The sequence below is a fragment of the Lissotriton vulgaris genome, chromosome 2_1 (assembly GCF_964263255.1).
Source record: "Lissotriton vulgaris chromosome 2_1, aLisVul1.2, whole genome shotgun sequence".
NCBI classification, from domain to species: Eukaryota; Metazoa; Chordata; class Amphibia; order Caudata; family Salamandridae; genus Lissotriton; species Lissotriton vulgaris.
The window spans coordinates 654,147,672-654,173,005 of record NC_141687.1 but is presented as its reverse complement, the minus strand read 5'-3'; positions in this window follow the sequence as shown (position 1 = coordinate 654,173,005).

Sequence of the window (25,334 nt, the reverse complement as noted above, 5' to 3'; positions counted from 1 at the left end):
CGGGACACACTTCGGGGTATACTGACGGAGGCAGGCCTATTGGATAGCTGGAGGCACTCACACCCAGCGGCTAGGGAAGGCACGCACTTCACAGCGCACGCACGCTCATGGGCACGGATTGACTACTGTTTTATCTCACGGGGCCTTGCTGGAGGTGTCGTTCAGGTGAAACATCTACCTCGTACTTACTCCGACCACTGCCCCGTACTTGCCGTATTGGAGATGCCTGGATATGCCAGAGTGCGTCCACCATGGCGGCTCTTCCCCTCTGCCCTATTGACCCTATATTTAAAAATGAACTCGGTGAGGAGATAGAAGCCTTCTTCCCTAAAAATAAAGGATCCGTCAATAAGGTGGAAACGATTTGGGAAGCTTTTAAAGTGACTGTAAGGGGTGTCACTATTTCTAAGAGCTGTGGGATACTCAGGGAAATAGTGCGCACATTGACTAAACTTGAATAAGAACTTAAAGCGCTAGAGGCAGAGATGGTCAGGAATCCTTGCCCTGATCTAGCGGTGGAATTCAGGGCCAAACTCTCGTCCTTCGAGAAGGAAGCTGCCAGAGAGGTGAAATTCCGGGGCAAATATTGGACGGCTAGGCGCTATTGTGAGGGGGACCGGCCGGGAAAGGTGCTCGCGGCGCTCACGAGGCACCAGCGCTTCGCCACCCATATCTTAGAAATCTCTGATGGTGAAGGCAGGACCTACCAGGATACTAAAAGAATTCAGGACACCTTCCTGCAGCACTACCAACGGTTATATTCCACGCAGCAGGAAGGCGAGGTAGAGTTCGGAAACTTCCTAGATGATATAGCGCTATGCTGGCTGAGTGACGGCGACAGGGCGTTCCTGGGGTGCCCTTTTGAGCTGGATGAGATTCGGGAAGCAATCATGTCCCTCAGCAATGGCAAGGCTGCGGGGCTGGACGGCCTGCCGGCCGAATTCTATAAATGCTATATCGACATCATGGCACCGGTACTGAAGGAAGTCTTTGAAGAGTCGCTAGAGGTGGGGATACTGCCGGGCTCAATGAGGGAGGTGGCGATCACTTCCCTTCTGAAACCAGGGAAAAACCCGGTAGACACCGACGCCTATAGACCCCTCTCGCTGCTGAATTGCGACGCGAAAATTCTTGCTAAAGTGCTTGCGACTCGGCTGTCCCTGCTCATGACTACCCTTGTGCTGCCGGACCAATCTGGGTTTGTCCCAGGGAGAGCCACATCGCATAACCTCCGCACGCTGTTCTCCCTTATACCCACCATTTCGCCTGACCTACCGGTCGCTGCTGTGTTCCTGGACGCCACCAAAGCATTCGACTCGGTGGAGTGGGGCTATCTAATGGCTATCCTGAGCAGAATGGGGTTCCCTCGGATTTTCATCGCTTGGGTGAAACTGCTCTACACTTCTCCAGTCGCTAGGGTCATCGTTAATGGTGTGCTCTCGGCACAGATGCCGATCACGAGAGGGACTAGGCAGGGATGCCCCCTGTCGCCCCTGGTTTTCGCCCTGGCAATAGAACCACTTGCTTGCAGGATCCGGCAGTTGCACAAGGCCAGTGCCTTTAATTGTAACCAACAGCAGATTGGTATTTCCCTTTATGCGGATGACGTTACACTGTATGTGCGGCACCCACAGGAACACCTCAACCCGGTTCTGAGGGAATTTATAGTGTTTGGCGGCATATCCGGAGTGCACATCAATTGGAAGAAGTCGCAATTCTTCCCCCTTACGGCCTCGGTTGCCCATTTTCCAATGGACTACCCCTTAGAATGGTGCAGCTCTGACTTGAGATACTTGGGCATTGACATATCGCTCAATAAAGACGACACTATCCGGCTGAATTATGGGGTGGCTATCTCACAATTAACTGATAATGTGACCCGCTGGCTGGCCCTCCCACTTTCGATGGCAGGCAGAGCCTCCCTGATAAAAATGGTCGTCCTTCCACGTTTTCTATACCTATTCCAAAACATACCCTACTACCCTTGATCCTACTTTTTTAAGAGACTTCGAACTGAGCTGCTTCGTCTATTTTGGGGTGGTAAACAACCGCGCCTTAGCTGGGCTGTTTTGACGCAGCCATATGACAGGGGCGGATTCGATGTACCTGATTTGGAAGTGTATTACCTCAGTGCTCAGGCACAGCACGCCTTTCATTGGGTTAGCCCCGCTCCCTTTATGCCGCAGGTTGCTGCTGAGGATTGGATAGTGCATCCACTCCCACTCAGGGGCATGCTGATGGGACTGGTTGGTGATGTTGAGACGCCTGCCACCACTGTAACCTGTACTATTGACTCTTGGAGGAGAGTGACTAAACTGCTAGGAGCTCCCATGCTTTACTCGCCGGCACTGCCCCTCGCGTACCACCCGAAGCTTTCACTTTTGTTGGAAAATGGATTTCGATCCATGTGCACACGCGTTCACCTTAATACATGGGGAGACTTGTTTCAGGATGGGGTGTTCCATACCAAAGATCAGATATTTCGAACTACTCCCCCGACACCGATAGAGGTGTTCTATTACATTAGACTCCGTCAGGGTATGCGGGACATACTCCCTAGCTTCCCAGAGGAACCAGGGACGGTTCTGCCATTACATGTCTTGCTCGTGTCGGATGGCAAACATTTGGTGTCGAAGCTGTACGCTGCAGTCCGTGAGCAGCGCCCACCGGTTCTGTCTAAAGCGCGAGTTGACTGGAGCTCTGAACTAAATACTGAACTCACTGATGAGCAGTGGAAGTATTGCTGCTCGGTCACGGCTAACGTCTCCTCCAGCTGTCGATTGAAAATCATTCACTACAAGTTTGTACAGAGGTATTATTACACACCAGTCAGGAAGCTGCGCTTTCGCCTCTCAGAGGACGATAGATGCGCGCGGTGCCGTGCGGAAGGCGCGGGTTTTCTGCATTTGGCCTGGGAATGTGAAGCGATACAGGCATACTGGGTGCAGGTACATGCTGGGCTCCAGGTCATGATTGCTGGCCCTCTTCCTCTCGAACCGGTGGTGATGTTGCTGGGACATACCAGGGATGTACCCAAGTCGGACCGTAGATTTGTTGATCTCGCATTGTTGCTCGCTAAGAGGAGGATCGCTTGCAGATGGGGGAGAGGCAGGGCACCAAAATTTAAGGAATGGCTGGATGACCTCACGTACTGCCAAGACCAACAGGGCGTATATGCGGAATTGTTACCTGCCCGCTGTAAACCCAGTGACTTTTGGTCCCCCTTACAGATATACTGGATGTCTCAGGCGACTCACAGTGACTCCTCTGGAGATGAAGAACAGTTGCCGGGCCCGTGAGCGTATAGGTGCTGTACACCACACTCGCCATGTTACATGTTCTACAATGAGTGGGGTCTTGGCCCTCCTTACTTGTATAGGGGGGTTAGCTCACTGAAGGAGTGATGGTGGGGAGTCTGGGATACTTGTAGGTCATGTGCTGCTATTTACAGGATGTGCCTCTCTGGCCCTCTCAATATCCTGACGCAGTGGGCCAGTCGGGATAGACATATACACTAGATCCTGCGATTCCACATCGGTAGAGGGGGCATATACATCGTTGAGCACTGTGCACCGCTTTCAGCTGTGTTGCATTCCAATAGCTTTTACACTGGACACTTGCTGTAGTGACGAGCGGTGCCATGCTCTGTGACACACATTTGGCACACTACTGCACACAATGACACTGCTGGTTGACTGGTAGGGACTGCAAAGGTCGTGGGTCGAGGGGTTCTGTGACACCTTTCCTCTCTGCTTGACACTACACCTACATGCGTTGGCACGATGGTCTCCCCAATACTTGCGTCCCTGACTATGTGTGGGGAGTGCTCCCTGTTGATGGTCCTCACACTGCAGGATGCCAGGGGATATGTTGTTGACCAGGCTAAATGCGATGTGCTAGCCCTTGTAAGAATTGATGCTTATCTACTGAATGTACCATGAGTATTGCTTTATTTGACTGTCAATGCTGTTACTGTCATGAATCTCTGTTGACCGCAACTAATAAAGGTTTAAAAAAAAAAAAAAGTTTCCTTAATTGGCATTTTCAACCTTTATTCCTTCCTTTCAGAGCACTTTTTCGGAGGAGGAATGGAAGCATGTTTTCACTTCCTCAAATCTTTTCCCATGTGGCAGACCAAAATGCCAGCAAAACTGACAGACAGACAGCCCTTCAATTACCAAAGAGAACAAACACAACTGCAGGGCCTTGCTCACTCTGTATACCAGCCATTTAACACTCTTCTGCCACCTGAGCTGACAGAAACCAACTAGCAGATGCATGCATGAATCCCCAATATTGTATACCTGCACAGGAACCAGGAAAACCGGGAAGAAGCTGTGTCCCAAAGCTATTGCCCCATGACTTTCCTTCCAAACCACACATCTCAGCACAGGCCTGGTGGCAGGGAGAAGCGTGTACTTCCACTCCTGTCGCGCTGGAGCAAATGCAATTTCACCAACCCAAGCAGCTCAAGTGCTTCAGGAGACACTTTCCTTGTCTTGTTGTGTAGACAAGACAGGAAAAAGGACAGGAGGAATACTGGTTAAGTATTGCCTACTGGGGCGGCTACTCTGCTATAGCAGAGGAGTGTCACCCCACTTGCCTGCAGCCGACCGTCATACGGACCGTCATGCAAGCACTCTTCACCAGTAGACTGGACTACGACAACATTCTGTACATCAAAATCTCCAAACAACTCCTACACAGACCCCATATCATCCAGAACACCACAGAAAAACTCATACTTTACTTCCCATGCCGCACACCCAGCACACCGCACCTCAGGAATCTTCACTGGCTTCTCATTCACAAGCATAGCCAATTCAAACTTCTAGCACACACATAAAAAGCCGTACACAACAGTTCCAGAATACCTGAACAGCTGCAAGTGCTGCGCCTATTCCAACGGCCGACGGCACCACTACCTTGGGAGTGCTGCCGTCGGCCGTTGGACGTTCCAGCTGCACCTGCGCAATGGAACGTTCAGCACTGGAGCTGGACGTTCCAAAGCAGCTAAGGTGATACACTTTCACCAACACACCAGACTCTTATGCTCTGACTTACTCTCACTGGCTCATTCCCTGCACCCACAAAAGCAAAACTGGGGGTTGCTCATTCTCCTACATTGTTATGTTATGTTATTTGTACCGAGCACAGATACTCCGTGGAGAGTCCCAGTGCAAACCTGAAAAGGGGCCAAGGTCAAAAGGCAGAGCTAAAAGAGAAAGGTTTTTCACTTCTTCTTAAAATTTGCATTGCACTCAAGACATAGAACGACTCCCTCAATACATCAGAAACTCCTTCTTACTTCTTGAGTTCCGCTAGAAGCTGAAGACCTGGCTCTTCATATAAGCACCTGTGAGGCCACAAACCTACACACCTGCCCAAGTGTCAGGTGATTAGTGCACTATACAAATCAATTTAACATAATTTTACACTTACTGTACCATCACAGCTATTAGAAGATATGTTAACTGCTTGGAGAGACAGAGGTGCCAAATATTCCCTCTTATTGGGAGCTCCTTGTCAAGTATCTAAACATAGCTCTGTTTGTGCAGTTTCATAAGTAATTGCCCCAATGGCTCCAAAAAGCTGTCAATTGACTATAGAAATGTAGTTATCCAGTGGTAGACAGTTATTGAGAGAGGCGAAAAGGGTTTCCTTAGGCCCATTGTATGTTAGGTGAACTCAGAGCAAGCACCAAGAGAGGTGGCATGCTTGGCCTCTTTTGGCAACAGATTCACTGCACGGAAGGCATCTGCCTTCTGGCCATGAAGATTGGGGTGGAGCTACACAAAACATGAGTGATGCTTGTCTTTTGAATCCCCCTTGCCCCTTCTGCATTTCAATTTCTCCACTGAGAACATTCTTGATATAAAGAGGGGCAAATTGTGTGTTTAAAGGCTATTCAGGAGAAAATGTAGGGTCATTCAGACAGTCTGCATAAAGATAAGAAGGCAGGGTAGGAGAAAGTCATAGTTGAGAATTGGCTGGGTGACTGTTGGTCTTGGGACCTTTTTGGCTAAAGTTCCCTAAACTTTTTGCTGTCCCCCTAGACCTTTTTTCTGACATGGTGTTGCCAACGTAGATGCTTTGAGCACTTTACCCACTGCTGTTTAGTGTCAAAGTGCAAGTGCTCCCTGTGTAAAGTTTAACGGTAATTGGTTGTCCATGATTGGTATGTTTGCCTTACTAGTAAAGTGCACTATGTGTGCCAGGGATGGTAATGCAAATGCTACAAGTGGGCCTGCAGCACTAATTGTGCCACCCACACAAGTAGCCTTAAAAAGAGAACTCAGGCCTGCCAAAACGGTGCCTGCGTGCAGTTTGTTAAATTGCCATGTTGTACTGACAAGTGCACTCATTTGCCAGACCTAACCCTTCCTTTTCTGTGCACATCAAACACCCCTCTGGTAGGTCCAGGGTACCCCCTCTGCAGGGTACAGTGCATATGAAAGGTAGTACATGCACATCACACGGCCTGGAAATCTGAAGGGTTCTACCTAATACTGCCCGATGGGGCAGCTCTTCTAAAAGAAACTCCCTTATATTGGGAAGCATTTTTAGCTCTCCGGACTCGAGACTAAATGGTCTACCTCTCCAGGAGCAGTAAATATTGGAACCCCTTTTGGGTTGGAATTATCACCAGAATTAAGAGACTACTTGAAACTGACCTCAGCCCTGCAGAAGTAGCGGGGTAATCCCCTGTAACAGTGACGAACACGTGTTGGCTAAGAAGGCATAAACATTTTGAATTAAAGACATTTGAAAATATAAAGACAAGCATCTTTGTGATATTTAATGTAACCTCATGTATTTACTTTGAACATGTGCAGAGGATTTGTATATATAGGACAGATTCTTGCTAGAACTTGCGGGATCAGATTGAACTTTTTAAGCAGCTGAGAAAGAAAGGTACTCCCAGGTTGTGGAAAAAATGCCAAAATCAAAGAAGTTATGGAAGATGGTTTGATAAGATTATTCTTTTTAACAATTTGCGGATTAAATTACATAGGCAAATCCTGATGTAGAAAATCTAAGAAAACTAGAAGAGGGCAAAGTAGCAACGTTTGTTGTCTGGCAACTTCATAGTCTTGTAAGCATCAAGTTGTGAAGCTTTTAAAAAAAAAAAAGTTTGTGACATTTTGCAGCAGCACGAAACCATTCCCGCTGCAGCAAAAGGCAGTGGGAGGCTTGCAGCCACTTGGTCACCATCTCCCATCAGAGTTCCGATCTTGACAGCACACATTGTCCCACAACACATCTGCCTTCCCTTTCCTGCCCTAGAAGGTCTTGGAGTGCCTGCTTTATCCACCCATGCTATGCCTGCCCCTGTCAAACACCATATCCTCCCTCATCTTCACCTCTACTGATCTGATGTTTTCCCATTTCATGATGTCCCTTATATAGAGGAGATACATTGTTTAGTTTGGAAACAGCCCTTTAGTGCCAAACCACATGTATGGAAACTTCATCCCAGTGACATTAACACAAATTTTTGCAGGCAAACAGAAAACTTCTTCCTATTTATTAAGTAAGCACAAAGGGCTCCCGCATGAAAAAACCCTTATCTGTATTATCATGCACAATACAGGAAATCAGTACCATCAAAGCATTTCCTGAGGTATGGTCCATGCCCGTAGCTGCACACACGTATTTGTCTGCCATGAGAAGCTCCACTATGATCACAGCATAATCTAAATGCTTTTTATGATTATTGTGAAATTTAAGAACTCCTTGATTGTTAGACTTGACAACCTTAGTGTGGTCTTGCCCTTTTACTTTCTGCCTTCCTTCTCCACTTTTTCTGGCCTCATTTTTGCTACCCGTAGGACTCTGAGCACTTTACTGCTGCTAACCAGAGCCAAAGTGCATGTACTCTCTCCCTAAAACATGTAATATTGGCTGATCCCCAATTGGTTTATTTAATTTATGTATTTGACCCTAGTAACGTGCATTACATGTTCCCAGGGCCTGCAACTTAAGTAGCCCTCTAACCATGGCTCAGGTCTGTGTATGGAGTTTGCACTGCCATTTCGACCTGGCAAGATAAACCTCTTGGCAGGCACCAAACCTTCCCTTTTAATACATATAAGTCACCCCTAAGGTAGGCCCTAGACAACCCATAGGGCATGGTGCAATATATTTCAAAGTCAGCACATGTACTCTTAAGTTTTACATTTCAAGGTTGTGAAAAACTCTCAAATTCATTTTTCTCTACTGTAAGGCCTATCTCTTGCACAGGATAGCATTGGGATTACCTTCTTCCATTCTCTAAGTTTAATTCCCTATTGTGAAGAGATAGACTTTTCAAGTTTGGTGTCTTTGAAATGACAATTTAAATTCACAACTTATCGTGAAGTGGGATTTTAAATTGCAATTCTCAAATGCCACTTTTAGAAAGTCGTTTTGTTTAGGGGAGACAATGGTTCAGATTGGCCCAGACGGGTGCTATGCAAAGAAGTGTAGTCCTTGAGAAGGACACAGAGTAAAGAGATTTTTTGGCTAGACAATTAATCATTGAGGGAGCATGAAAGTAGTAGCGTAACATATGTAGTGAAAAAATAATAACAATTTATTTTACACGAATGGTTAGCAATACTTAGAGTAAACAGGTGCTCACATAAAGTGACAGGTGCATAATGTGACATAGTGTAGTGAACTTAAAAACATTACATCACGTTGACAACAGAGTAGGAACTTCGTATAAGTGAGTACAATTGAGGAAGTTCCTGTTGTGGGGGTCGACGGCATTTCGATCTTTTAGGAATTTAAGATCATCATCAGGACAATGAGTGAGCAACCTGAAATCTCTACTAGGGCCACTTCCCTAGGAGAGGGGGTGGGGTGGTAATAGAGGCGGTCTGTGATCAGTGCAGGGTTGTCCTTCTTATCTTGAAGCGCGTTTCCTATTATGCGTGTGACCTATTTCCAGCCGGGAGTGGTCCGTGAGGGTAGTCTGGTTACATCTGCTCTCAAGAGGGTCGATGGACAAGCTAACTTGAGGGGAGGCGGGGTAGTAAGAATTGGGTTTCCACTGGGTCATCTGGCAAAGCTCAGTGATGCCCAGGAATAAAGCACCTGCAGTTGGGGCCTCTAATTAATTAATTAAGGGAGAGCGGGTGAACAGTAACAATCAGGGCTCAAAGCCTTCAATGTTAAGAATTCAGTTAAGGCGGCGTCTAGGAACGTGCACGATAAATTTGCTGGTATGGTAGCCCTTGTTTAAACCGGTCCTGCGAGGAGCGACAATGTTAAAAGCGCCAAGCTCGCGTCTGGGGCGCATCTTAAATGGATCTCCAATTAATCAGGGCTTCCATCAAGGGACACCACTGGTCTGCTCGGCGCACTTCCGTGAGTCACTCTAAGGCGACCACTACTTTTAGAAAGTCAGCATTTTCTTACTGTAGCCATTTCTCTCATCACTGGGGTTGGTGACAGCTGGGTTTTGTGTATTCCCCCAGACAGCCACACACAATGGGAGCTTAGGTGTGAATTGATGGGCTGTCCTGGAAGATGAGATGGAGAAGCTGGGCACCGCCTCACCTACACCTGAATGGGCCATGTCCTGTCCCCACACAAAGGGCTGCATACCCCCCCTACAGTGAGTCTGGATCTAGGGCAGGAAGGAAAGCCCTCTGTGCACTTCAAAGGCATGTCTTTGAAGTCTTCCCCACTTCAAAAGCACAACTGGGTATAAGTACTGGATCTCAGACACCACCACTACAGTGCACTTCTTGACCTGTGAACACTCTGCCAGGAAAAAGGACTGCTGTGCTGCTGAAGGACTGCCACTCTGCTGGACTGCTGCTGTGCTGCCTTTCTGCCTGCTGTTCCCCTGCCTGAGTGAGAAGGCCTGGACATGCATCACTTTAACCCAGAGTGACTCCAATGGCTAGCTGGCTGTCCTCTCTATCTGAAGTCCTAGAGACATAAACGTCTTCCAACCACCCTGCTTGTGCACCTGGCCTCTGCCATCTGTGAATCTGAGCTGCCAAGTGGTGCCACTCCAGTCTTGGACCCTTGGAAGTGGGCTTAAGGAGCTTGTTCCAGCTGAACTGATGCATCCACTGTCAAACCGATGCATTACCGCTGCTGCATGGATCACAACCAACACATTGCCTCTGCTGCATGGATCAGCACCAATGCAGCACTGCTAATGCGTGGATTGGACCTGGCACATCACCTTCTGCTTTTTGCTTCAAGGCACTATTTTTACCTAAACACTTTGCAATTCAACATCTCATGTTCAATTTATTGGATTTTTGTTGTTTTGGTCTTGTTTCATGTATTAAATTAGGAGCTATTTTTCTAATCTGGAGTGGAATATTTCTGTGTGGTGTGTTCACTATTTTATTGTTTGAGGTGGTTGAAAATACTTTATACGTTGCCTCTAGGTTAAGCCTGACTGCTCTGTGCCAAGCAACCAGAGGGTGAGCACTGTGTATTTAGGGTTTGCCTACTTCTTACCCTGACTAAGATTGTAATTACTCCTAGACTAGGGGTCATACCCCAGCCAACCTACAACCCAATTTCTAACAGTGATATACTTAATTTAAAGATATATAATAATGAGAAAATGCTCATCTCTGCCACTCACCTGATCAGATGTGCCAAGCAATTTAAGCCCTTGTTTCCTCCACTGATACTGCAGGTCACATCACGTTCAGCATAGCACCTCCTGATATATCCTAACGACTCTCACTGTCTCTTCTTGATAAGAAAGCAATTCCTGGTTTCTGGCTACCCTCTAAGCACCACTAACACCAAGAATCTGAAGAAAGCATTCTGCTTTACAGCAGCTTAGTTTTGGAGTCCCAGAATATATTTGAGGTTTTCAAGTTTGGCAAAGTAGGATGATATTTGCTTCACTCGCTGTTAAATCTGCTACTATTTCCGGTGAGGTCTACATAATGTATATTTATGAATAAAACAAAGAAAATAATAAATAAATATGCTTTGGATATCATCTTCTTCCTGCATTTCCGGTATACTGAGAAGGGAGTGACAACCGAAATTCTGGTCCTCTGACATCATTTTCCATGTTTAAAAATCAAAAATAAGGGCTCCGGTATATCCCTTTGTTTGGTGAAGTCTGGTTGAATGTAAAGCCTGGTATGATGCCATTCGCTATATGGGGCCCTTTAATGACATCCTGCCTATAAGGAACTGTTATTTCATTTAAACCTTGTTGTGATATGATACATTATGCTATATTACATTATGTTACGGTTTGTTTTTTCATGTTTTCTAGTAGGTTTCTGTCATGGTGATGCAACGCAGCCTGTTGGCTGTCTCAGTTCAAGAGTAAATGGCTTTTGAGCGCTGCACAAAGGGCTTAATTTACTATATTTTAATGCACTGCAGCGCTGCAAGCCTTCCTGCGGCGCTGCTGTGCATCAATATAGAAGGCAGGAATGAGCTGTATCTACAAGATACGGCGCATTACTGTTCTTCTCCCCTGCGCTGGTGCACAAACAGCAGCTGTGTGCCAATTCAGACACCTTTGCGCCATGCTGCAAGGGTGACTGCGCTGCATTTTATTTGTAGGGGTGCATTATAATCACACATGTAGAGAGCATCTGCATATAATCCTTTGTTGTGTTAACCTGAAGTGTTAGAATTTCGAAATGTAATAACCTTAAATGTGATGTATTGAGGCCATTGAAAAGTAACATGGGGAATTAACTTAGGAAGTGAATGGAGCTAGCAGCAAACATCAACGTAAAGAGTTCAGGTTATGCAACTGGCAATCATTCATTTATTAAATGTGTTTATGAATTTGTCGTTTACATGTAAGTAGAAATATTAACTGAAAGTGCCTTATTTTCCTATGCAATTTTTTTAAGTCTCACCTGCCATTTTCTTAGGTTAGCTGAAATTTGTAGGCCTGAAATGCCATTTCCCTGGAAGCTCTAGCTTTAGAATTGACAAGCTGAATTTCGTGTGTGCCATGGCATTGGTTCTTTCTCATGTTTTGTGAAAAGAAAGAAGCACTCTTGTTAGCTAGAATAATGCCTTTGTTTTATGAGTCAGGCAAAGAGAGAAAAGTTACATTGTCGATAAAGGATGGTTGTTGTCCCCCGACAGGAGATGGCTTGAGCTACTGGCCTGTTCTACACAATCCTCGATGATCAGGGGGTCGCAATCCTGGCACATACATCTTTGGGAGGGATGAAACGGGCAAAGACAGACAGTCTGGGTAGATGGGTAATTGTCGAGCTGGAAATGGGCCTTACATTATGTGCAGTCTACGGCTCAAATAGGGATGACCCCGAAATCTACGATTTCTTAGAAATAGAATTAGCTGGCTGGATAACCCCATAATAATCTGTGGTGACTTCAATATCTCAGCAGATTGGGGAAATAGTGTGCCATATGTAGGTCGGAAACCAAGAGTTTATAGGGCAGTAAAGGCTATTATTAGCTCTCATGGATTGAGGGATGTTTGGGCGGTCAAAAACCACACGATCCAGGGGTAACATACTTTTCAAATCCCTATAAAAGGTATACAAAACTGGACTACTTCTTCATCTCTTTACCCGAAATAAATAAGGTCGGGATAAGAAAACTTCCCAGACTAATTTCAGACCGCAATCCATTGATTTTAACCTATGAATCGGATAAGCTAGTTAGGAAAAGGACCAGCTGGACCTTTGAAAGGAAGCTACTGGGGGATAAGAGATTTGTGGAGCACCTTACTAAATGGGCAGATGAATTTTTCGCTGCTAACAGATATAGTACCTCACAGAATGGGGTATGGGAAGCATTCAAGGCGGCCTTAAGGGGCGAATCCATAAGCTGTTCAACTAGATTGAGAAGAGAGGATAGAGAGGAGGTGGAGAGGTGGTGGAGAGACTAATGGCGAAATTAACTGAGGTAGAAGAACAGCATATTAAAGATATAGCTCAGGGGGGTAGCTGGAAGCGAGAGTCAATTGAAGCTGATAAGTGGTAAAGCAGAGCTCCAGAGGGTGGTAACACAGAAGGTTACGGCAGAATACCAAACATCCAGAGCCAGATGTTATGAAACTGGCGAACAGGCAGGTAGAGTTTTAGCGCTAAGGATCAGACAGGAAAAAGCAAAAAATACAATTGTCAGAATAGAAGAAAATGGCAAAGAATTTACTGAGACTAAAGAAATCTTACAGGTGTTCAAGAACTATTACCAAAAGTTATATCAGGAGGACGATAGGGATGAAGTACAGGAGGAGGAGGGTTGGGATAATGGCCCTCGATTAGACGATTCAGCGAGAATAGAACTGGATAGAGATATTACCAGTGGTGAGGTTATTGCTGCTCTACAGGAGCTGGCCTCTGGTAAAGCTGCGGGCCCCGATGGGATTCCCCTGGAGGTCTACAAATGTCTTGAGTCTCGATTTACCCCATTATTTGTGGATTTATTCAATGGTATAACGTACTCAGGAGAGATTCCAGATTCTTGGAGAGAGACCAATATTGTAATCTTTCATAAAAAAGGGAAACCTAGGGAGAAGTCGGGATCCTACCGCCCTATCTCGCTGATAAATGCAGAAACAAAATTGTATTCCAAGATCTAGGCTAAGAGGTTGGGCGGGATCATAGGCGGACTCGTTTCCCCGAGGCAGCATGGGTTCATCCCTGGTCGTGGCACGACGGACCATATAAGGAGAGCAATTGCTCTGTTTGATGCTCATGCTGCTACGGGGAGGGAGATGGCCTTGATCCTGCTCGACGCAGAAAAAGACTTTGACAGGGTGGTATGGAAGTTTCTTTGGTCCATTTTGGCAGGTAGAGGCTTTGGGGATAAAATTATCGGTGCTCTCAAAGCTATGTATAGAGAACCCGAGGCTAGAGTGGTTGTCATGGGTGAAAGATCAGATAAGATTGCCATTCAGAGAGGTACATGTCAGGGGTGTCCCTGCTCTTCTCTCTTCATATCGATCCATTTATACAAAAAATGTTAGGGTGCCCAAGATTAGCCCGGTAGTATTAAATGGCCACGTAAATGAAATCTTGGCATACGCTGATGATCTGGCTGTCATCACTACCGATCCTCAGCAGGCGATGCAAACTCTTGCTGAATTGGCCAAGGCTTTTGGCAGTCGCTCAGGCTATTTATTGAATGAAGCCAAAACTCAGGTAATTTGCCCAAAAAATATTGTTAAATCCGACCCCAGATATGTCGATGCTGCAGTATATTTAGGGGTTAGAATAAATGCCTCAATCGAAAAAATAGAGGATGAAAACTATCTCCCTTTTATTAAATCAATAGAAATAGAGTTGAAACGGATAGATGTGCTTCATCTTTCACTGATCGGGAGAGTAAACGCGGTGAAGATGACAATGTTTCCTAAAGTATTATACTTGTTCCGGGCCATACCCTTTTACATCGAAGAGGGACTAATGAAGAAATTGGAAACTGTATTTATAAGATTTATCTGGCACTACGGCAAGATCAGGCGTTCCACTAATTATATGTCACTTGGCAAACCTAAGACTATATCATTGGACATGTCTTCTTACACAAATGGTAATCCTGTTTCAGCCTGAGATGGTTTTTCTAGGTACCTCAGAGCCCTCCTTCTATCTTTGAGCTCTTGCTGGGGAGGAAGGCATTAGGCCTATTATTATGCGAAGTTGATCGTAGGTACTATAAGAGGGCACGGCTAAAGATCCTGGAAGGGGCATGGAGTATATGGAAGACTGTTTTGAAGTTTTTTCATGTTCCTAAGGTCAATGTATTTCTACCCTTTTGCAATTCCAGCCTTTTTCTTCATTTGTGCGCAGAAGGTAACCTTCAGGTCTGGAAAGGGCTGGGTATCAAGACTATAGGTGATATCATGGAAGGCGAGGAAATAGTGAGATTTGACGCCCTGCAATGTAAGTTTTCTATTCCCTCTTCCCATTGGCTTTTACATGCCCAAATTGAATGTATTCTGAAAGCATTAAGGCCCAAGCTGGTACATTCGGCTAACTTTCCCTTGTTAGACTCATTAGCCAAAGGATGTAAGAAAATAAAAATAGTCTATAATCTTCTCCTGATGGGAATTCAAGATGATCTGGAGAAGACTGAATCTGCTCTGGCAAACAAATTGTCCACCCTGATGTAGATTTGGATCTGGCCTTAACTCTGAACAAAAATGTTTTCCAGTCCTCAAATTTGAGAGCCCAGCACTATAAAACATTATTTAATCTATATTATATGCCAGCAAAATTATTTTCTTGAGGGATCAGGGAGGACGATTGCTGTCCCAGATGTAATGAGGGACAAGCAGACCTATTACATATGTTCTCCTATTGTAGCGCATTAGTCCCAATCAGGGATGAGATTGAAACATTTTTGGAGGGGTTGCATAAGATCGATCTATCCCCAACCCTGATGTTACTGGGTATAGATGAGAAGTTATTTTTTATATCAGTAGCGGTACTGCAGATTTTAAACTCTTCAGGCTGGAAAGATACCTCCGCTACTTCATTCCAAATGTGGCTTAACAGATTACTGGGCATACATAATATAGAGGCATGCCTCTATGAACAGAAGGGCAAAAAAATGCGGGAGCTGGGAAGCCGCATCTGGGCTCCACTTACAGAATGGAGGAAGCAAAGATTGTAATTTTTATTTTTGATATAGCCTTCCATGTTTAAAATCTTATTACTCGCTGAGTTTCGTTTTTATTATTAACATCATTTTATCCTGTGATTAACATTTTATTGCTGCTGAACCTGTAACTGTATATCTCTTTTTAAAATCTTGAACATAGATTGACTTTGAGTGTTATGAGCATGACCTAACTGTCAGACTTGCTTCTACATTTTACCTAAGATAGAAGTACACCTACCATTGACTATCAACGCGAACTGCACACGTATATTGTATATTGTATATTTATCATCTACCTCATATTTGTTGTCCGTATAACTGTCGTATATATATGTCATTCTCATATACCTCTATGTTAAGCGCTCTGATACCCACGGGTCTTGTTCGCGCTATACAAAACTCTACAATAAATAAATAAATAAATAATGAATTGTATATGATCCTTTTTTACTCTTTGTAACGCACCAGAAATTCTTAATAAAAAAAAAAAAAGAGAACCAAAGACAGATTGCAATGAGAAGAAGTACACCATTGTCCCATGGAAAACTACCTTTAGGACAAAACCCAGAGCAGCATTTTGGGAATGTTCTCTTCAATGTTGTGATGCTGGTAGTAGGGAAAGTGCCCACTTCTCCTTCTGCCTTCAGAGAGAGAGCGCCTTAGATTAAGCTCTGTCTCAATAGCTTCATGCTATCTGACCCATCAGTGGTGGAAAGGCTTCTTAGGAAGACTTCACATGCTGAAAACTTTTGATCCTTATCCTGAAGATGCTTCAGTAGGGATGTCATCGCAGTGTAGTTTAGGGATGGATTAATGCTTTATATTCATCAACCCTCGATGTGGGGAAATTTGAACTCATGCTTTCTGATCCTCTGTATCCTATTTCTTGAATTGATTGTTTTGCTTATGTTACATCATCTCAACAGCATTTGCAGATCTAGCTTCATGCTGATTCCGATGTATTTCTACACTGTCATTTTGAGGTGTGTTCATGTCCAGTTATTTTTGGCTTTGTAATAAACTAACTAACCTTAGGTAGTGGTCTGTGGTTACTATCTGTCTAGAGAAATTCCTGTGGAATTGATTGGCAATATTGACAAACTTTCTCCCCTCTACACTCACATGCTGCTAAAATGAACCATTGGATTGTGACTCTAGAGTAGGTCCAGGACTTATGGGCCCGGTCCTTTCAATGGTAATGCAACACAGCCTGTTTGTTGTCTTAATTCAAGCGCAAATAGTTTTTGAGCTGTATAAAGGGCCTCATTTACTATATTTTGACGTACTGCAATGCAGCAAGCCTTCCTGTGGCACTGCTGTGTGCCACAATAAAAGGGCAGGAATGCGCTCTATCTACAAGATACGGTGCTTTACTGTCCTTCTTCCCTGCAATCGTGTTCAACCAGCAGCCGTGTACCAACTCGGACATCCTTTTGCCACGGTGCAAAGGTGCTTGCGCTGCAGGAATAATTGTTGTTCTGCAGGAAAGGGCACCTTCCTGCACAAAAACAACCATTAATGGTGTTTTGCTCCTTCTATGTGTCCTGCAGAGTGCAGCAGACATAGAGAGAGCAAAAACAAGGAGAAATAAAAGTATTTCGCCTCATTGCGCCACTTTTACGCCTCCCCTTTGGAGGCATAGGATTCTGACACATTCCAAGGTTTACAACACTGTAAATCTGGGAATGTGTCAGGTTCCTTGGATGTTGCATTGCAACACCCACAGCAACACCCATGTAACGCCACTTTCACGTAGAGTATTGCAAAAAAGGTCCCCATATTTACAAGGCCATGAAAATTCAAGCAGTGTGACTTTACGTGACCTTGTAAATATGGGAAGACACACTGTGCCACCAGGGTGTGAAAAAAAGTGATGCACCAGCTGCACAATGGGCTTGTAAATAAGTCACGAAGGAGCATATTTACAATAAAATTATGCAGGGTAGCGCTGCAAGCAATTTAGCTGCGCTGTGTCATTTCAAAAGCATGGGGATGCTCTGTATTCACAAGAATACGGTGCACCCCTATATTTTCCTCTGCGCCAGCAAAAGAAAAGCTGCCTAGATGCAAGGGTTCCTGCGTTGAAAGGATGTTTGTTTATGTGCAGGAAGGGACACCTTCCTGCACATAATCATTAAAAGCGATTTGCTCCTTCTATGTGTGCTGCAAAATGCTGCACACACAGAAAGAGCAAAAAACTGGTAGAAATAAACGTGTTTCTGCTCGTTGCGCCACTCTAACGACTGCTTTTCAATGGAGTTAGTTTTTGGTGCTGCCTCAGATTTACATATCCTTGTAAATCTGGGGCAGTGTCAAAAAGCAATGGGTGTTCGTGTGGAATGCCCACAGCAACACCCATTGCACGCCTCTTTGATGGAAAAAACTGTGTGAAATGGTACGATATTTACAATGCAGCGGTAAACCATGCAATGTGGCTTAGCGCCGCATTGTAAATATGGAGCTTGTCATTGCGCCACTGGAGCGTTATAAAAAGTGGCGCCCTGGGGTAGCAATGCCCTTGTAAATATGCCCCAAAGTGTTTATTAGGTCAGGGGGATCTATTTGGCTCCATAAATAAAAAAGTTAAGAAACAAAACAATGTCTAGCAGGTGATGAGTTTCCAGGTAGTCCCTTTTAACCTGCAGTGCCTCAGGTATATTTTTCATAGAGGTGAATCAATCAATCAATCAATCAATCAAGACATTTGTAGAGCGCACTACCTACCCGTAGGGTCTCAAGGCGCTTGGGGGGGGGGGGGGAGCCACTACTGCTCGAAAAGCCAGGTCTTGAGCTTCTTCCTGAAGGAGAGGTGGTCTTGGGTCAGGCGCAGGTCGGCCGGGAGGGAGTTCCAGGTCTTGGCGGCCAGGTAGGAGAAGGACCTTCCTCCTGTGGTGGCTCTATGGATGCGTGGGACGGCGGCGAGGGCGTGGCTGGCAGATCGGAGGTGGCGTTTGGGAGCGTAGAAGTTGATGCGGTCGTTGAGGTAGCTCGGGCCTTGATCGTGGAGAGCTTTGTGAGCGTGGGTAAGGAGGCGGAAGGTGATTCTCTTGTTGACCGGGAGCCAGTGCAGGTCTCTTAGGTGTCCGGAGATGTGGCTGTGTCGTGGGACGTCGAGGATGAGTCTGGCTGAGGCATTCTGGATGCGCTGGAGTCTCTTCTGGATCTTGACGGTGGTTCCGGCGTAGAGTGCGTTGCCGTAGTCCAGTCGGCTGGTGACGAGGGCCTGGGTGACGGTCTTCCTGGTCTCCGTGGGGATCCACCAGAAGATCTTCCGAAGCATGCGCAGGATGTTGAAGCACGACGAGGAGACGGCGTTGACTTGCCTGGTCATGGAGAGGGAGGAGTCCAGGATGAAGCCCAGGTTGCGTGTGTGGTTCGTCGGTTTGGGTGCGGTGCCCAGGGCGGGGGGCCACCAGGAGTCGTCCCAGGCAGAGGGCGAGGAGCCCAGGATGAGGACCTCCGTCTTATCTGAGTTCAGTTTCAGGCGGCTCGTCGTCATCCACTCGGCTACCTCTTTCATCCCTTCGTGCAGGTTGGCTCTGGCGGCGGCGGGGTCGTTGGTCAGGGAGAGGATCAGCTGGGTGTCGTCGGCGTAGGAGATTATGTTGAGGTTGTGGTGGCGTGCGATGGCCACGAGGGGGCTCATGTAGACGTTGAAGAGAGTAGGGCTCAGCGAGGATCCTTGAGGGACGCCGCAGATGACTTCGGTGGCCTCTGACTTGTAGGGTGGTAGGCGGACTCTCTGTGTTCTTCCGTCGAGGAAGGAGACGATCCATTCCAGTGCCTTCTCCTGGATTCCGACATTGCTGAGGAGCTGCACTAGGGTGCGGTGGCAGACCGTGTCGAAAGCCGCGGAGAGGTCTAGGAGGATGAGGGCCGCTGTTTCTCCGTTGTCCATCAGGGCTCGGATGTCGTCGGTGGCGGCGATAAGGGCGGTCTCGGTGCTGTGGTTGGCACGGAATCCGGACTGCGATGGGTCGAGGGATCCATTCGTCTCGAGGAAGGCAGCCAGCTGTTTGTTGACGGTCTTCTCGATGACTTTGGCTGGGAACGGGAGTAGAGAGATGGGGCGGTAATTCTTGAGTTCGGTGGGGTCTGCTGTAGGTTTCTTGAGTAGAGCGCTGAGTTCGGCGTGCTTCCAGCTCTCGGGGAAGGTGGCGGTGTCGAATGAGGTGTTGATGATGTCCCGCAGGTGGGGTGCGATGACAGCGTCGGCTTTGTTGAAGACGTGGTGAGGGCAGGGGTCGGTCGGAGATCCGGAGTGGACGGAGTTCATCATGCGGACAGTGTCTTCGGTGTTGACCGGGGTCCAGGCGCGGAGGGTGGTGGTGGGTGGCGTTACTGCGGTCGTGGCGTGCGTCAGTTGAGTGCTGAAGCTGTTGTGTATGTCTGCGATCTTGTTGTGGAAGTAGGAGGCGAGGGAGTTGCAGAGGTCTTGCGATGGGGTGATGTCGTTGTTTCCGGCGTTGGGGTTGGAGAGCTCTTTCACGATGTTGAAGAGTTCCTTGCAGTTGTGTGCGTTGTTGTCCAGTCGGTTCTTGAAAGCCGTTTTCTTGGCGGTGCGGATCAGTTGGTGGTGTTTCCGGGTCGCGAGCTTGAGGGTGGTCCTGTTGTCCGGCGTGGGTTCCTTTCTCCAGGTTTTCTCGAGGGCTCGGCAGTTCTTCTTGGAGCTCTTGAGTTCGTCGGTGAACCATGGGGCTCTCTTACTGCTGGGTCTGCCGGGCGGGATCCTCAGAGGGGCGAGTTCGTCTGCGCAGTTGCTGATCCACTTCGTGAGGTTGTCGGCGGCCTGGCTGGGGTTCGCTGAGCTGGCGGGAGGGTGCTGACTCAGGGAAGCGGCGAGCTGGTCGGTTGTGATCTTGTTCCAGCTTCTTCGGGCAACCTGTTGCTGGTGGTGGTGGATCGTCATTCTTCTGAAGGTGAAGTGGATGCATCTGTGGTCCGTCCAGTGGAGTTCTGTGGCACGGCTGAAGGTGATGTCTTTGCTGGATGAGAAGATGGCGTTGAGTGTGTGTCCGGCGAGGTGGGTGGGGGTGGACACCAGCTGCTTGAGTCCAAGGTTGGCGAGGTTGTCGAGCAGGGTGCTGGTGTTGCAGTCGTTGTTGTTCTCCAGGTGGAAGTTGAAGTCCCCCAGGAGGATGTAGTCAGCGGAGGGGACGGGCGTGCGGGCTGACGAAGTCGGCGTTGTCCTCGCTGAATTGAGTGCGTGGTCCCGGAGGTCGGTAGATCAGGGTGCCTCTGAGGGTGGTCTTCGGGTCGGTGTGGATCTGGAAATGCAGGTGTTCGGCGGAGGGTGAGGTGTTGTCGGTGCTGGTCGTGATGCGGATGGTGTTCTTGTGGATGATGGCGATGCCTCCTCCCACCTGGTTGGCGTTGCGGTCCCTCCGGGTGATCTTGTAGCCGTCTGGGATGGCGATGGCGATGTCGGGCGCTGAGGAGGCGTTCATCCAGGTCTCCGTGATGAAGGCAACGTCAGGGGCTGTGGCGTCTAGGAGGTTCCAGAGTTCGATGGCGTGTCTGTGGACGGAGCGGGTGTTGAGCAGGATGCACTTGAGGTGGTTGCTGCTGGTGTTCGGCTTGGCGGGTGCTGGTGTCGGGCAGGTCCGGATGCAGGTGAACTTGCAGGTGTTGCAGCTGAAGGGTCCGTGGACGCGTCGTGGGGTGGCTCTGCAGCATTCCGGGACTCGGCCGGTGTTGAGTGCGATGAGGGTGGCGGCGGTGTACGTCAGGCGGGTCGGTCGGGGTCCTCGTGGGCCAGGGGTCCTGGCACTGGGCGCGGTCCAGGCGCGGACGGGCGTAGACGGGCTTACCTTTGGCGCGCCTTCGGCGCACAATCGGCGCGCCCGCTGCGTGTGACCGCTGCGCGTTCGCACGGTCGCCATATATGGCGAAGTGCGCGGGTGGGCGGAGCAGCTGGGAGGCAGGAGCGGGGAGGGAACAGAAGGAAAAAAGGGGCGGGGTCAGCGGTGGTGGCGGGAAGCGGGGAGCGGGGAGGGAAGACGGAGGGCGGCGACAGGCAGGGAGAAACAGGCAATACAGCGGGGGAAACAGCAATGCAAACAAATACCAAAACAGATTATACAATTAAACACAGTAAAAACACCAGGGCACAGGGAGAAGAGCGCCGATCACGGACCACGCCGCTCGAAGGAGGGGGCGTGGTCACAAGGCGGCAGACGGGCAGCGAGGCACAGAGGAAGGGGAGGCACACGCAGCAGCGGGTGGCCGTGCGGCGCGGAGTGTCCTAGAGCTAGGACACACTCACCTGCGTCGCACGGTCGCCATATATGGCCAAGTGCGCGGGTGGGCGGAGCAGCTGGGAGGCGGGAGCGGGGAGGGAACAGAAGGAAAAAAGGGGCGGGGTCAGCGGTGGTGGCGGGAAGCGGGGAGCGGGGAGGGAAGACGGAGGGCGGCGACAGGCAGGGAGAAACAGGCAATACAGTGGGGGAAACAGCAATGCAAACAAATACCAAAACAGATTATACAATTAAACACAGTAAAAACACCAGGGCACAGGGAGAAGAGCACCGATCACGGACCACGCCGCTCGAAGGAGGGGGCGTGGTCACAAGGCGGCAGACGGGCAGCGAGGCACAGAGGAAGGGGAGGCACACGCAGCAGCTGAAGGCCGTGCGGCGCGGGAGTGTCCTAGAGCTAGGACACACTCACCTGCGTCGCACGGTCGCCATATATGGCCAAGTGCGCGGGTGGGCGGAGCAGCTGGGAGGCGGGAGCGGGAACAGCCCAAAAATAGGTTTTGAATGAGCAGCAATCAATATCTCCAGGATGTTAGTGTGACGCCCTGGGTTTGTATCTCAAGAAGTACGTCCTAAGAGAGATGAAGGCACGTCTTCCCCATGTCTCAATGTCTCGCCATTTAAATTGGATTTGCACAGCCACGGGCAGCAGTGGAGCCTGTTCCGCCTAGGTCTAATGTCATCTCGTTTTTACAGGCTGACAAGCAGCCCAGTTGCTCTGCTTGAATAGGGTGAAACATTTTAGTACGACTAACGAGAAGCCCAATGAATAGGACATACTAATGGTCCCGTCCAGAGAGTTTATGGAGGTTCTGAAGTGTGTAGTTAAAACTAGGTCCATGTTTCTGGCTCAGTGGTCTATACGTTTGCATGATGTGCTGTCAGAGGTCGCTTGGCCTTTAAAGGAAAGCTTTACCCCTGGATAGTGTGCACTTGTGACTAGCATGCAGTCATGGCCCAAGTGGCTGCACTGCAGGAATTGATTGAGCTTTGAAGAAGGAGCCATGCTCACTCTGGTATTGGGTCTCCGCTTCAGCTGTCTGTTGGCCAGATCTAGTGTTTCCAATGCATTACACAAACATTTAAGAGGGCTTAGTTCAGACCTTTGATGTAAGTCTCTCTTCCATGCTCCTGATTTTATGGTGTTCTTTCCTGGTTTTATGTTTGTCCCACCCAGGAGCATTTCGGGCTAACCTTGTTCTGTGAGATGTATCCCTCCACCCAGTGCTTATTTTGTAAAAATATCAGTGCCAGGGCCCACTGCAGCTTGCATCACACATTGCCCTTGCCAGCACTGCCAATGGCAGGACATACACAATTACTAATCATCATACTCTTACAAGTATGAAAATTCTGCCTACTCTAGGCTCTCAATTCCATAAGAATAGATTGGGCGACAGCCAATAGTAATTTTTAGCAGCGCCACTATGTGGCAGCCTGAAACAAACCCTGGTGTTGACAATTAAGTGGCAATGCTGAGCACCGGACACCACTAGCTCAAATAAAGCACTGCCTTCACTGCATGCATAAGGTGACTCTTTATTTTCTATGGAGTGCAAAAAAACGATGGATTTAGGCCCAGATCTCTGTACTGGGGTGAATGTATGACATTGTTCTGCATTCTGTCCATCAACTGTTGTTTTTGCATTTGTCACCGAATGGGATGGGTATGCTCAGCCGTGAGTCCTATGCTCTCCACACCACTGGAGCTATCCTGGCTGAAGACGGCTGATAGCCAGAAACCGGTCCTAGGATGCTTGATTCCAGTCCAGGAAAGACATGACTTGGCAGTTCGGGCTGGACTGTTCCCATGAGGCACAGGGTCAAGGATGATTTGCATATGGCCATGTCTGAACTGGGGTGGTGTGGAGTGCAAAAAAACGATGGATTTAGGGCCAGATCTCTGTACTGGGGTGAATGTATGACATTGTTATGCATTCTGTCCATCAACTGTTGTTTTTGCATCTTTATTTTCTATGGCACACTCGGGAGAGTGTATGAGTCTCCTTAGTGTCTTCTTTTTTATTCCCCTTTCATGTCTCCCAACAACATCTCTTGCTATGCTGCCAGCTTAGCTTAAACTTTCCACTTTTTGGTTCTCAGCAGCTCTCTGTGATTGGTTCTTGTGCCGCATGTTTTTCTTTTTTTGGCTCCTGGCAGCTTCTCTTGCAGTGCTGCTGATGTGGTGTATTTTGTTTTCTCTGGATTCCAGAGGCTTTGCCGTGGCAGGATGGTACTGCTGTTTTTCTTGTCTCATCCAGAGGTATCACTTGCAGTTCCCCTCGCTTTGGCTCTCTGTGACTCTCTAGCTGTGTCACTGGTGCCACATTAGTCTTAGTATCTTCTCTCTCAGTGCCTCAGGAGCCCCACATTTCATTTTTATTCTGGCTTGAAAGCACAGCTGTTGCAAGACGTACTGTGATCAACCTAAATAAGAGCTTTCAGGAATACTGCAAAGGGGATCGTTGGCTCCTCCCCCAGGAGTAGATCTTTTGATCGGGCAGAAGTTGTGTGCGCCCACAGGCAAAGTCCTTCCCCTCCACGCTCCATGTGATTATTTTATTTATCCAACTGCCTGAGCCAACTGCAGTATGGCTGCCTGGGCTTGAATTTCCAAGTACACACATGACTTTGTAATACTGTTAAAGTATCTTAGATTACCAGATAACTTCTGGCGTTTTTTTCCTCTGGAAGCAACCCAGAGGCAGTCATGAGGATTGCAGTTGCAGCGCCCTCCCATCCTGGAAATAGTGTCCCCTTTGTGCACAACTGGACAACCCAAAAACAGATTTGAGCTTCAAGTCATCTAAAGTTCATTGAATTAATAACTTCTCAATAAACACTCTTGAACTGCGATTAAATACTCATAGATTTTGTTCAAGCCCTCACATAACGACATACACACACACACACAACTTGACTTTAGTCGTGTTTCACATTTTTTTATGCAGCGTAACTTAGAACACGCTCACGTGTCTTCTCGCTCGGAACTTAATTTAAGTAATGTCTGGAAGCTCAAACCCTTTATTTTTTTACGTCTAGTGGTGCACGAAGGTGACGCCATTCCCAGGCAGAGAGGGCACTACAATTTCAGTTTACACACACCAATGATCAGACGGTGATTCCCTTCTGCACACAAGAGAAAGGTTTATCTCGTTAACTCACCAAGGAGTTCATTATTCAACCTCCAGTTGAAAGTATTGGAGTCCCAGCACACCCACCTTTCATTGTTAACTGTACACAAGTAATATTAAATGGCAAGGGCTACACTTATTGTCTTGTTTTTGTGATGCTGCAACTGTCGTTTGATCTTATGTGAACAGCAGAAATAAGCTTTCTGAGTACAACTACAAGACCAGCTTAACCCCACTCACTTCATTGTTTCCCCTGAGTACCGGTTTTGATTGGGTCGAATTTGTGTGCTTTCACTAAATAGTTGTATTGCTCTTTTTGGCCGTGGCACAGTTTGTGCTTGACACAACAGGACTGAGTTGA